At 38.9% G+C, this 12,576-nt stretch overlaps 1 protein-coding gene across 5 annotated transcripts in view; it reads right to left on the bottom strand.

Moving 5' to 3' along the window:
* Positions 1–221: 221 nt before the first annotated feature.
* LOC119488457 (kynurenine--oxoglutarate transaminase 3-like) overlaps positions 222–12,576 on the bottom strand; it is a 29,477-nt gene continuing 17,122 nt past the window's right edge. For all 5 annotated transcript variants that reach the window (XM_037770144.1, XM_037770145.1, XM_037770146.1 and 2 more), the window contains exons 17-18: positions 10,627–10,630; positions 222–232 (exon numbers count right to left, since the gene is read on the bottom strand). The gene's annotated coding sequence lies outside the window, so the exon portion shown is untranslated. The remainder of the gene's footprint in view (positions 233–10,626; positions 10,631–12,576) is intronic.

The following is a 12,576-nucleotide window of genomic DNA, read 5'->3' as shown; positions in this document are numbered from 1 at the left end:
TTTGACAAAAATGTATATTAATTTTAGTCACACTTTAGTCATTTGGTTATTGTTAGTTTAACTCTAGTTTTAATCAATACATTAAAAACATTGAGTAACCTTAAAATCAAATGGAACTCTTTACAAAATCATGTTATTAAAACAAATACTGGAGCCACTTTCAAGAAAGCATTAAAAGCGTATTTAATGCAATTAACTGCATGAAAAAACAGTAAATGATTTTTCTGGCGTGCTGAAGTTTTTGTTTGTGGTGCCTTTTTAGTGCATGTTTGTGCATATGAGCTTGCCCCACTGGCTAACTCTCAGCCGCCGCTCTGCACTGCGCTCATACGGCAGTAACGGCTGAAAACTCCGACCCGACCGACGGCGCCAAGAAAGCGTAGCACCCACTCTTCGGTTCTCCCCAATGTTAACATTGTTGGCAATTAATAGCAGGCACTGAGTATTACTTTCACAGGTTAAAAAGACAAACATTGACAGCAATCAGCTGTTGCTAATTATGATTAATTCCAGGAGAAAGTTGATGGGAGGCCAAAATAAAATGTGTCTGTTGTCAAGTTTGTGTGCTCTCTACAGCCAGTGTCTGCGCTCTGGCAAAGATTGTTAATGATTTATAAGAAGCATCACTCTGTAAAACAGCTGCGAGCCAAAAACGACAGTGAGTGATAGATCTTTTTAGCGGATCCCATCACGTCAATTTCAGGAGTCAAAGTCTCCCAGTTCACCTTTCATGTATATATTTTATCACCATTTAGGTAAAAAGAAGTTTTGGATGGGACTCTGTATCAACAAAGGACTAAGGATAGGGATCCTGGACAAAAAAACTTGGCTTCTAACTAGCTAACATTTTGGTGATCTGATACTAACTCATACCACCAATTGGGTTAAAAAAGGTTGTCAACAATATCTTTCGTCATTGACGAAATGAACACACACACAGAAAATAAGAGTCAGACAGACAGACGGATTCCAATAACCCATAATGATTACCAGTAGCAATGAGTTAATCCAAGTGGGATTTACTTTTAAAAGAACTGCCAATCTGAATCCATGCAATAAACATCAAGGCAAACCATCACTGAGCATCAGCATTTCCAATAAGATTTTTCTTTCAGTGAAAAGATAATTGGATGATTTCCTGAGTTCCTGAGATCTATTATAGAAAAAAAAAACACTCACTTTCATTACACCAAGACTTTGACATCATTTCAAGTTCTCATTTTACCAAAAAAAAAAAGTGAAACTGGAATGGAGCACAGTTCAACCCCTGGGCTAATCGCGGGGCCTTTTATCTGTAGCAGAAAGAGTGTCTTTTGACAGAAACAGCACCCTGAGTCTGGAGTGAGGAGGAGGAAGAGGAGGAGGAGGGAGAGTTCTGGGCATTGTCTCTCCAGAGGACACTAATGGGTTTTGGTGTCATGTGTTTTTCACTCAACACTTGACACATGGAGCCGTTCTCTTTCAATCACCCCCACTTTAATGTCCATTACGATGAGGTATGCCAAAGTAACGGGCTGACTTTTGGTCACTTAGATTGTCCAAAATGAGAGTCTATTTTAAAGACTTTTAAAATACCCTCCTTTCTTTGCATCTGTGCACACTAAGTCGTCTTGGTAACACACAGCTGCACCGTCTCTGGTGCCAATGTGACACTATTTTGTAGTTTAAAGTGTGTATGAGTCAATGTCTGCCAGTCTCAATACCTTTGTGTCTGGCCATGTATGTAAGTAACAACAGCTTGTAATTCTCTTTTGCACTAGACTGTCTAATGAACGCCAATGAGGGTGGGGGAGGAGGTTTCATAGTATTTGGGGCAATAAAAGACATTTTTCCTTAAGAAAAAAAAAAATACATTCTCCTGAAATACAACTTCTCCTTGTCCTTACCTGGCACAATTTAAATTATTGCTCCATCCCAGTAAAGTAGGACACCCCATACCTCCTAATCCATTAGGCAATTAATTTGGGAACTTAAAACACTGCTGCAGATTTCTAGCCGAGCAGTTGTCGTAGTTCTACTAGACAGAGAGCACTCGGGGGCAGTCCCTGAAACTTGAGTAGATGATTAAGTGCATTTCTGCTCCTGAGAAAGAGATTATGTCTTGTGCTAGTGCCCGAGTCAGAGGATGGAGCATGGCTGTGGAACTCGGCGATGGTCGAGGTACATTGAGATAATGATGTACCTGTCCTCAACAATAACGCTAATCATATCTCACCTCTAGGGTATCGCTTTAAGGTCAGAACAAATTCACTACCATACATTAAGTCCTTGTATTGTTTTAATGAAGGTTGCACGGATTCCTGCTGCTACGGATTGCACTTACACCTCAAATACCCCGTGTGTGTAAATGCCTCCAAATCCTAATTCTCTTCTCACTTTGGCAGAAAAAAAAACTAGGCTGGAATACGATACACCTCGGAACACCAAACATTATAAGTTAGGAGATTGTGACATATAAGACCCCAGGCCCGTTTTTAATGAATGCGAAACCTGGCCGGAGTTTACACCGAACTGCAGCCTGGTTCCTCTAAAATTATAGCCATGCAACACCTTTCCACTCTGCACACTCATAAGGGCGGCAGCAGCAGCACTCCAAATGTATGGGGGCCTCTGAAACGAGCATCTGTGTTGACGCCGGGGCCTGATGGGAGTTTTTTTTTCATAGAGGGAGCCATAGAGATATATTTATGTTTCTCCCCCCATTACCAGAGCTTTAAATAATAAAGTAAAATAAATAGCATCCATTAAACTGATCACATTGTGCTAACTCAAATTGTGTTTATTATGCTAATGGTACATGAAATTAAGAAAAAGACCTTGATGCCAGTGGATTTAATTAATGGGCTTTGGGAAAGGCACTGAGACATAATTCATTTCTGAGTAAGTAAGTCTCATTTGCAGTTCCATGGGTCCTCATGCTGCTGATTGCCTGAGTTATTCTTGCAGATGTGCTGCTCACAGCATGTCCCTCCATTAGAAATGAACACCTCATTATATAAACTACCTAATTAAACATAATACAGCTCCGCATTGACTCATTAATGCGTAGCCCTCTTTTCTCTGAAGGAAAGAATGTGAGGGGGGGAAAGGGAGAGAGAGAGAGAGAGAGAGACAGAGATAAAGCAAATGAGAGATAGAGAAAGAAGAAAAGGCTGTGAACAGTGCAGGCGAGTCCACTCTAGTCCCGTCGAGCAAAATGGGATCTACATCCTTTCACAAATCTCAGCCATTGTTATAAACACAATAAAAAAGTGATGAAAACACTGGTTATAGGTGTGAACAGTACTGCTGAATACTGGTGTTACCCTGTCCTGATATAGCTAATTATATTTGGTGAAATACAGAAGGAGCAACATTAAAATGTTTAGACAAAATACATCTTTCGCATGAACCACAAAAAGGCTAAAAACACCAGACAACACTAACTCATTTCTCAGTTGCTAGAAAAGTGCAAAAGTGAAGTGAAAAAAAAAGGACAAACAGAGGCTAGGCAAAAAGAAGATCAATGAGTGAAATTGAGGCCGCCCCCCCCCCTCTGTGGCTCAATCACCCCCACAACCTAAAGCAAACACTGGCTGCCTGTGTAAGCCTCAATAATTCAACACTAATTAAAAAGACACAACGATATACAACCACTCTGAGGGCTGCCGAGTCATCACACTGTTCCACTCACTGCTTTGCATGTGGTGTATGTATGAGGTGTGAGTTAGAATCCATGTGTGTCTTCAGAATAAAGACATTTTTGGTCATGGTGATGACACTATGTGGTAGGGCTGCACAATTAATGGACATTTTATCGAAATGGCAATACAGCCTACTGCAGTTTTCAAATCACAGGATTTTAAATACTTGCAATATTTGTTAAAGTTGAAATAGGTCAAAATACCATTTTTAATTGAATATTGTGGTGCTGCAGAGATGTCCTAGCCTACACAACATATTCTACAGGCTTATGAAAACATCTTTGTTTATCATTTTAATATGTTTTATAGTGAAAATGAGAATAATGACATAAAAATGATCATTCCCTCTAATATAAATCATATCGTCCTGCGCTGTGATCAGTCTTCAGTTCTTTAAGAAGCTATTCAAGCATCGCTTGTAGGGTGAAATTTGGATTTATTTGAGCACAGAGGGCTACAGAAGGAACATAGTGGACACCATGCTTGAGCTAACGTCTAAATTTAGAGTACTTTATTTTACAAAATTATGGATTTTTTTGTTTTATAGATGTATTGAAGCACTTTCATTGATAAAAAAAAGTAGTGCAATGTTAAATCAAATTCATTGATATTCTTTCAATTTTGAATATTGTCTGATGAATTGTTGACATTTTATTCATCCACCACATGATTAGACACCTCTTCTGATGACGCTAACCTAAACAAACATGTTTTACTACATTCTTAAAAAACAAAAACTCTGTTCAATCTGTCCTCTTTTCATTTTAAATTTCTCTCAGAATTTCTCTGAATTGAATTCAACATGTTTAACAAACTACCTGTCAAATATTTTTAATGTTACAAGTAATTTTAATATACACAACATGTCATTTATAACATATTTATTTCTTTTACACAAGCTGCTGTAGGCCTATGTGTTTATTTGTATTTCATCCACAACTACACAATGGCTGATTGTAGCATCGTCATGAAACAGGCTTCTGATAAGAATTTACCTTCCTAATTATGCTGCAGTAATGTCACAGCTTTATGGTGCAGTTATGCCCTATGGTGTTTTCACAAACACATAACCCAATAACTCATCCCTGGACTATATAACTTCTATATTAAAAGTTCCTGCATAGTCGCAGAGACAATCCCCAACAATTGCAAATGTAGATAATTAGTCTGCGATTGCTAGAAATTAGGCCATTATGAAAACTGCAGCCACCCCCGCTGACAACTTCACTCCATGATTAACTGTTAATAATGTTGCCTCCCTGCAAAAACACTGACTATGTTGCATCCACAGCCAGCCAAAACAACAGTACCAAGTGATAAAAGCAGCCACTGTATCTCATACTGTATCTTTTCCTTTATCCAAACTACAACACACCGTTTGTTATCATTTTAGTTAAGTCATCCGAGATCAACAGAGGAATCAAACCATACCAGAGTAACAGAGGTAATCGTCAGCACTCCAATGACTGTAAAGCAACATCTACACTTATTTATTAAATATACCTCCGAAGCTTGCTCTTTTTTAGAAGAAGAATTCTGCATTGAAGAGCAGCCAAACAAAAGCTGGAATGAGTTTAACTTTTAGCAGCAAAGTGCGGCCAAAGAGGACCTGTAGCCAATCAGTAAACAGATCCTGTGACCCTTGCCACATGTTGACCTATGTTACAAAGAATTTCTTCCCGCGTGAAACACATAAATATGCATCCTTGCTGCAGAAAAATGTATTTATTGCGGCGAGCCGCACTTCGCCGCTGCCTGGTGTGAATTCGGCATAATGATTTCAACTCTCTTCTGACTACACCCAACAGTGATGTAACACTGTATTGTGTATACTGCCACTGAAAGAGTGTGAAGTAAGGTGATAGTTTCACCTACTACATGGCAACCAAAGTAACATTTTCAAGGAAAGCAACAGGAATAAGAGTCTGCAGTCATGCTAGGGCTCTGTGAGGCTGCACTCAGCCATAGCAGTGCTTTGAGCTAACGGACGCCAGCATGCTAACATGCTCACAATGAACAAATGAAAAGTTTGACCTGATGATGGCGCTGGTGGAAAAGTCAGAGGATCACTAAATGTATTGCAATTAATCCCGGGGGATTAATCCAACAGTTGTTGAGGCATTTCACAAAAAAAGCAAAAATGTCAAAATGTCACGCTGCTAGCGTGGCTAAAAACATCCTCTCCTAAAATAAATGGAATTAGAGGCATCTTGTTTGTAAAATTGATTTCTTCCTACATCATCAATTGACATTGTTTATATATAACCTTTATTTAACTAGGAAGTCACATTGAGATTAAAACCTCTTTTACAAGTGAGACATTGCCAAGACAGGGTCAAATAGCAGCATCCAACAAATAAAGACAACATTGAATCACGACAGCAGCAATAGGTACGACAAAATACATTACATCATTATACAGTGCATTAACAATGCAGCATGTTGGTCATGTGTTTGCTATTTAATTTAAACAACTGCACTAAACTCACTAAAACATTGCTAGCTAACATTAGCCAAGTGACCCCAACAGTCAAGGGGTGAAGTCGGGCCTGATCTGGTCTGGTTAGATTAACTGGATTAAGTTTGATCATAGATTTTGAGCATCTAAAACTAGAGTAATAACCTGACAAAGGAGTGGAGTCAGACCTGATACAAGGGGTGGACTGTGCTGAGGGCCACCTGCACCGGCAATGAAATTCTGTTTGATGCTGCTTTGTCCACTGACATTTTATGTGGCTTTTCTAAATGCTCTGAATAAGTAACCAGATGCTATCTTGCAAAATCCATCATGTTTGTGAATGAATGTTTCTTCCCTTATTTGATGTACTTGCCATTAGCAGGATACATAATACTTTCAACATATTAATATGGAATATTACATTGTAATGACCATCAAAAAAGTAGGCATTACTTGTGATTTTCCACTTTGTTTTTGCTCTTATGTGGTCAGATTAATCCTAAAAACAAATCTACATTAGAAGAGTCGAAATATGCCAGTAAAGCTAACATGTTATTACATTTCATGCTGTGAGTGGCTAAGTAGCCTTAGGATACAAACTACGTCCGTGAGTGAGATGACTTATTTTACAGAGAAAGTACAAAAACATAAAACCTTCCAATTTAAACAAATATATTAAGATGTAATTACAGATCATAACATAAAAGTTAAATGTTGTGGATAACGGCATTTATGCTTAGTGTTCCAATTACAGATGGTGGATTGTAATCTTTTTATGTAGCGTTTTATCGAGTGTGTTTATGCTCTGGATAGGGTGTTTTGTGAATGTTGTAGGGAGGGCCTCTGGTCATTGCATGCCAGCCTTTTCAATGTAATGCAAGACCTTCCTGAAACTCTTGAAAGCTGACAGTGCTTGATGTGAGCCGTGTTAATTACAGTAATGGCACGCATTCTCATTAAGTCATTGTTTACGTATCCCGGGGCCTTATGGAGCCTGAGTGGTGCTCTGGTCTGCTCGAGCACCGCCGCCTCGCTGGTCTGTGTGGCTATGGCCTCGTTAACGCAGACAGCTGTTCCTCCCAGCCACAGCCATGGCCGACATGACGAGTGGCGCCGGACATGCCGCTGAACACACCCAACTGTCAGAAATAGAAGTATCCCACAAGGCAGGAAAACGTCAATGAGTAATCAGCGAGAAAGTGCTCCGCGGGATATGTTTTTCAGGCCCAGCCCCCCAACCCCTCGATGAACCAGCCGCTCCCCTTCACAAGACTGCTCATGAGGCTGTCTCGTGACCCCGTCCCTATCCCTTTAAATTGGGGAAGTCAAAGGTGCAGTCGGTGTGTAATTCCACCAGTAACCTGTGGTGAGGAAAACCATCTGCATGAGATGAACAGTGTCATAGGAATCCAATAAGATTTCTCAGACAGGGCATGCAGCCAAAAGGCAAGAGCAGTAATGATGCTGCAGGAAGTATAAGAAGCAACATTCATAAGTTCAGGGCCTATATCTATCAAGCTACTAAAAATTAAAGTTTGTACTCAAGCGGAAGATAAAAGTAAAAAGACCTTGTTTGAACTTGTGAATAATAACTATTTATCACATCCATTAAGTGGCATCTAGCGGTGAGGTTGGAGATTGCAACCAACTGAATACCCTTCTCCCTCCCTTTCTAAGCGTGTGAAAGAGCCTACATTGGCCTTCAGGTGCCAAATTCAAGCTGCCACTTCAATGTAAAAACACGAAAGTCCCTCTCTAGATCCAATGTTTGGTTTGTCCATTCTGGGTTTCTGTAGAAACATTGCAGACTCCGTGAAGAGGACCCGCTCCCTAGGTAAATATGAAGGGCGAAAACATAAAGATTCTTAGTTTCAGGTGATTATACACTAATGAAAACCTAATGATGAAGATTATATTCCATTTCTGCAAATAGATCCCCCTAAAAACTACACACCGGTCCTTTAAGTTGGTTGAGCGTAGATCCTAGATGACTGTAGTACAGAAACAGAGGAGAGCACACACCTTCTGAGACATGTTTTGGAGTCACTATCATTATGAATAATATGTTAGCTGAAACAATATGCTGAATTCAGTATTGGTTAGTTTTAACATGGTAGACATGAATAAAGCTGGCACTGATTTTGTATGGCATTACTCAACATTAATCTTTGTCTGCACTAAATTCTCCAGTTTGGTTTCATTTTAATTCCATTTCAGACAACTTCTATTATCTCATCCCTATTTATAAACGTTTGTTTTAAATATATTAGATTGTTGTTCATTTGACGTGTTAATTGCCACTGGAGATGTTAAGGGTTTCACACAAAATTAAATTTAACTTTTTAAAATATTCCAATTACATATGTTTAGCTCTTTTTTTTTAATGAGCAATATGGCAGCTGTAGGGAAAATCCTTGTCTCTGATTGGCTATTGTTGCTCATAGCATACATGAGATCAAACATGTGATCACGTGAGAGTTTCTCTTAAAAATTAATCTTACACTTCCCTGTAAGCATAAGTCAATCGTGGAGTAAATGTGTCTTATTCTTCACACTCAGCAAATAACTTCTGAATCCTAAATTTGCTTCTTTAGAGAATTTTTAAGTAGGAGTCTTAGAAGTTTGACAAGTATAAATCACACTTTTTATCCCCATACAATATCATAATGATTCTTTAGACAAGGATATGATATTTGCTAATATCACAAAGTCTGCCATGATACAATTACGATTTGATTCAATTCAGGGGCCTGTGATCGATATGAGAAGATATCATATGCCCATTTAAAGTGGCAGTAGGCAGTATATTTTTGGCATCATTGGGCAAAAGTTCCATAATAACCTTTCAGCATATTGTAATTGAAGTGTTCTGAGAGAAAACTAGACTTCTGCACCTCATCATGGCTCTGTTTTTAGACTTTAGAAAATCTCCTAATCTACTTTGACCAATCACACGTCATTTCAGAGAGAGAGCGTTCCTATTGGCTGTGCTCCGGTCATGTGACCAGAACTTGGCGTTCCTTCACCAGATTTCACAATGGCAGCGGCGTCACAAACTTCTCATTTTACAGCTAAACCGTGCACTACAAGATGATTCTAAAAACATTTGAGGAGAGAAATAGGCATTAACGTAACATAATATGGATTCATATTTGATCAGCGCTGCCTAGTTTGACCGTTTGGTTGGAGTTCGTGAGTGATTGACAGCCGGCTCTCATAGACGGCAGCTGGACAGGGGACCTCAGATTAGCTCTTACTGCTTGTTTTCCTCCGGTATGTGAAATCTTGCAGATGCCGTTAGGAGCACCGGAGGACACAGAGGCACATGATTTTTTTTCAGGTTACCTGTTTCATGTACTACTGTCAAGATATAGCGACCGTTTTATAAAAATAACTTTTTTTAATCACATTTGATCCAATCTCGCCTACTTCAGCTTTAAGACAATCAGTTTCATTTGATCAACTCACAAAAAAACAACTAAACTACTGGGCTGTTCCAAACATATAAATGAAAAACAATTTATTCTTTTTAGTAAAAAGAATAAAAATAGACCTCCTGTTATTCACTATAAAGTGCCACATTTCGCATGTTTAAGTGCAAATGTTTTTAATCAATTAATAATTTAAAAATAAGGGCGTATCTTAAGGATGATTATATGTATTAATGTTTTCACATTCCATCGATATATATTGGATCGTTGATCATTAAATCAATACATCGATCCGGATCAATGGATCGTTACACCCCTAGTGCACATTAGAGCAGCAACCATTGACTATTTTCATTTATCTGCCAAGTATTTCTCGATTAATCAAATAATCGTTTCGTCTATACATTTTTAAATAGTCAAAAATACCCGTTACATTTTCCTAAAGGCCAACGTGACATCTTTAAATGATTTGTTTTGTCTGACCAACACTCCAAAACCAAAAGATATTCAATTTACTATCACATGAAACGATTATTATGTGATGGCATTAGACAATAACTCAATTACCAAAATAGTTTCAGATTAAAACAGCTGGTCAGTTCAAACCACTCTGGCCATGCAGCTTGTAAGGAGCCGCCACAAGCGGAGGTTTCTCTTTCCTAGTCCTGTTTCCCATCCCGATTTGCAATAATCTTTTTTTAATACACATTGTACTGTGATACATACCTAAATATTTTCTAAAATAGCTTTGATATGGCAAATTACAAAACTTATGGGATCAATCAGCATTATCAAATTATAATCAGCCCATCTACACCTGACAGATTCCCCACAACCTCAAATAGTAAAGCAGGATCAAATAAGAGTTTGTAGAAATTGATTATTGCTATTTAAAAATGCATTGCAATAGTTAACTTATCATGTCAGAGGAAAGATGGCAGCGATGGCTTCAAGAAACTGGGATTGAAATGTCTATTAAGGGAACACTGCCTTTCCCTCTGAACGTGTGAACTATAAAAGCTTTAATTTCCCTATCATCACTAGGATCTAATACCAATCTGTGTTCTTTATTCAGGCCGTCTGTGTTGCTGCCAGACAAAGCCTTTGAAAAGCCAATTCCTGGGAATTAAAGAAAAGAGATTAAAATATCATTAGGTGCTACATAATTGAATGTCAATTTTGAATAAACTTGAATTCAATTCCCGGTCATTAAACTGAATGCGGTTCTGCCTCTTTCCAATCATAGTTTTGAGCCCACAGATGAGAGCGAGGTAAGAACTTCAAAATCATTAAATTGAGGGGAGTTTGTTTGGCCTTGGCGTGCCAGACTGCTTTGATTCTGGCTCAGAGCAGAGGGATGAGCAGCTGGAGGAGAGATCAAATTGAAACAAAGCTTTGGAAAATTGAAGGAAACATGAGCATAATAATATTTAATAATTAAATTCTCGCAAACAATGGCAACCGAATGAAGTAATCTGCAAAAGTGTGCAACATCATTTGCATAATTGACACAGTCCCCCCGTCTCCCTCCTGTAAATGAATGATGAAGACAATAAAAGATGTTGCTAAAATTGGGAACAATAACAGCAAAATTTCATCAAGGCCCCCATGCTCTGATTAATCTGCGCTTGCAAATCAGTGCAGGGGAAAGAGAGAGAGAAAGAAGCAGAGAAAGGGGGGGTGAGATTGGGGGGGGAAGGCAGGTGATTAACAACAGCAGGGATTGCCGCCGTGGACAACGTTGCCCTGTTTTGCTCAGCTCGAGGGGCACCATACGAACCCTTCTACACAGCTGCTGCAGGCACTGGCTAGCTGGATCATCCCCTGAAAGCCTGAATGAGTGCAATCATTTGTATTGTCATTAACCCCTAGTGCACTGCCTCCATGCCTCAGCACTTATAAAACCCATAATTTCGCGCCTCGATACCAAGAACGGGCTCACACAGAGCGACAAGGTTGATACAGACCTTTAAAAAGTTCCACCACATGAAAAAAAGCAGCTGATAATATTGAGCATGATATCATTTTATGTAACATTCATAAATGTTTCTCATCTTTCTCAGCTAATTATTTGCTATCTGAGCACACTGTCATTCTTAATTATTCAGTACGAAGGAACCGTATTAAATAAAAAAAACTGAATACAATGAGACCTGTTTTATATTCACGATTTCTAATTAACGGTTTCTCTTTATACGCATTTTCTATCTCTCTGATCATTTTAGATAAAAACTTTCATCATCATCTTTTGATGTTTACAAAATAAAAAAAAAAAACAGGCATCATCGAGATTTATGCTGCACATTCGGCTCCTAATAGCATTTGCGTTTACTAGTCAATTAACTTGATTAAATTCATATTACAAGTCTGATTCAACTTTGGTTTGCGAGAGACAGTTATTGCATGGTGAATTAAATAGCAGTATGGTAAAATGACACAACAGAGTAGGGGAGGGAGGATGAGGGGGGGCTGTAAACAACACAGGATAACAGAAATGACACATTACAAGCAATACAACCCATGTCTGTCTGAAGAAAAGGGTCTTTTCTTTTGGGCAGATAAGTCTGTTTGCATTTTTTCAACATTTCTTTCCAAATGATGATAATTTACATTTCCCACTATGAACATCAGTGATTGTCTGTTGTCCTCTATAGACTTTAGCACTAGCCCTACTGAAAACATATGATGTTTTCACTACATTCCTCACCAACAACCCTCCCGAATATCACCCCTGCCTCTGTATTCCCTAAAGCGACCACTATCTTGTAAATTCAGTGCAATTAGTAGCCTTAACATACCCAGAGACACTCATTTGATTTTAACCTCCTCTGTCCAATTAACAAAATGTAGGTTGGAAAATAAATGGCAGACGCCTAAGCAAATTAATTATGTGTCCACCAAGCTGTTAGCCCGTGTGCAGAGAGCAGGGGCTGGCAATAAGAGCTGGGCACACACTGCCATATGGCCTGCGTGGGAGCGGACATCGTTTGGGGGTGCAAATTCT

Source organism: Sebastes umbrosus, chromosome 5 (genome assembly GCF_015220745.1).
Source record: "Sebastes umbrosus isolate fSebUmb1 chromosome 5, fSebUmb1.pri, whole genome shotgun sequence".
Lineage (NCBI taxonomy): Eukaryota > Metazoa > Chordata > Actinopteri > Perciformes > Sebastidae > Sebastes > Sebastes umbrosus.
Note: the sequence above shows the minus strand (reverse complement) of the source record. Positions and strands in the feature narration are given on the sequence as shown.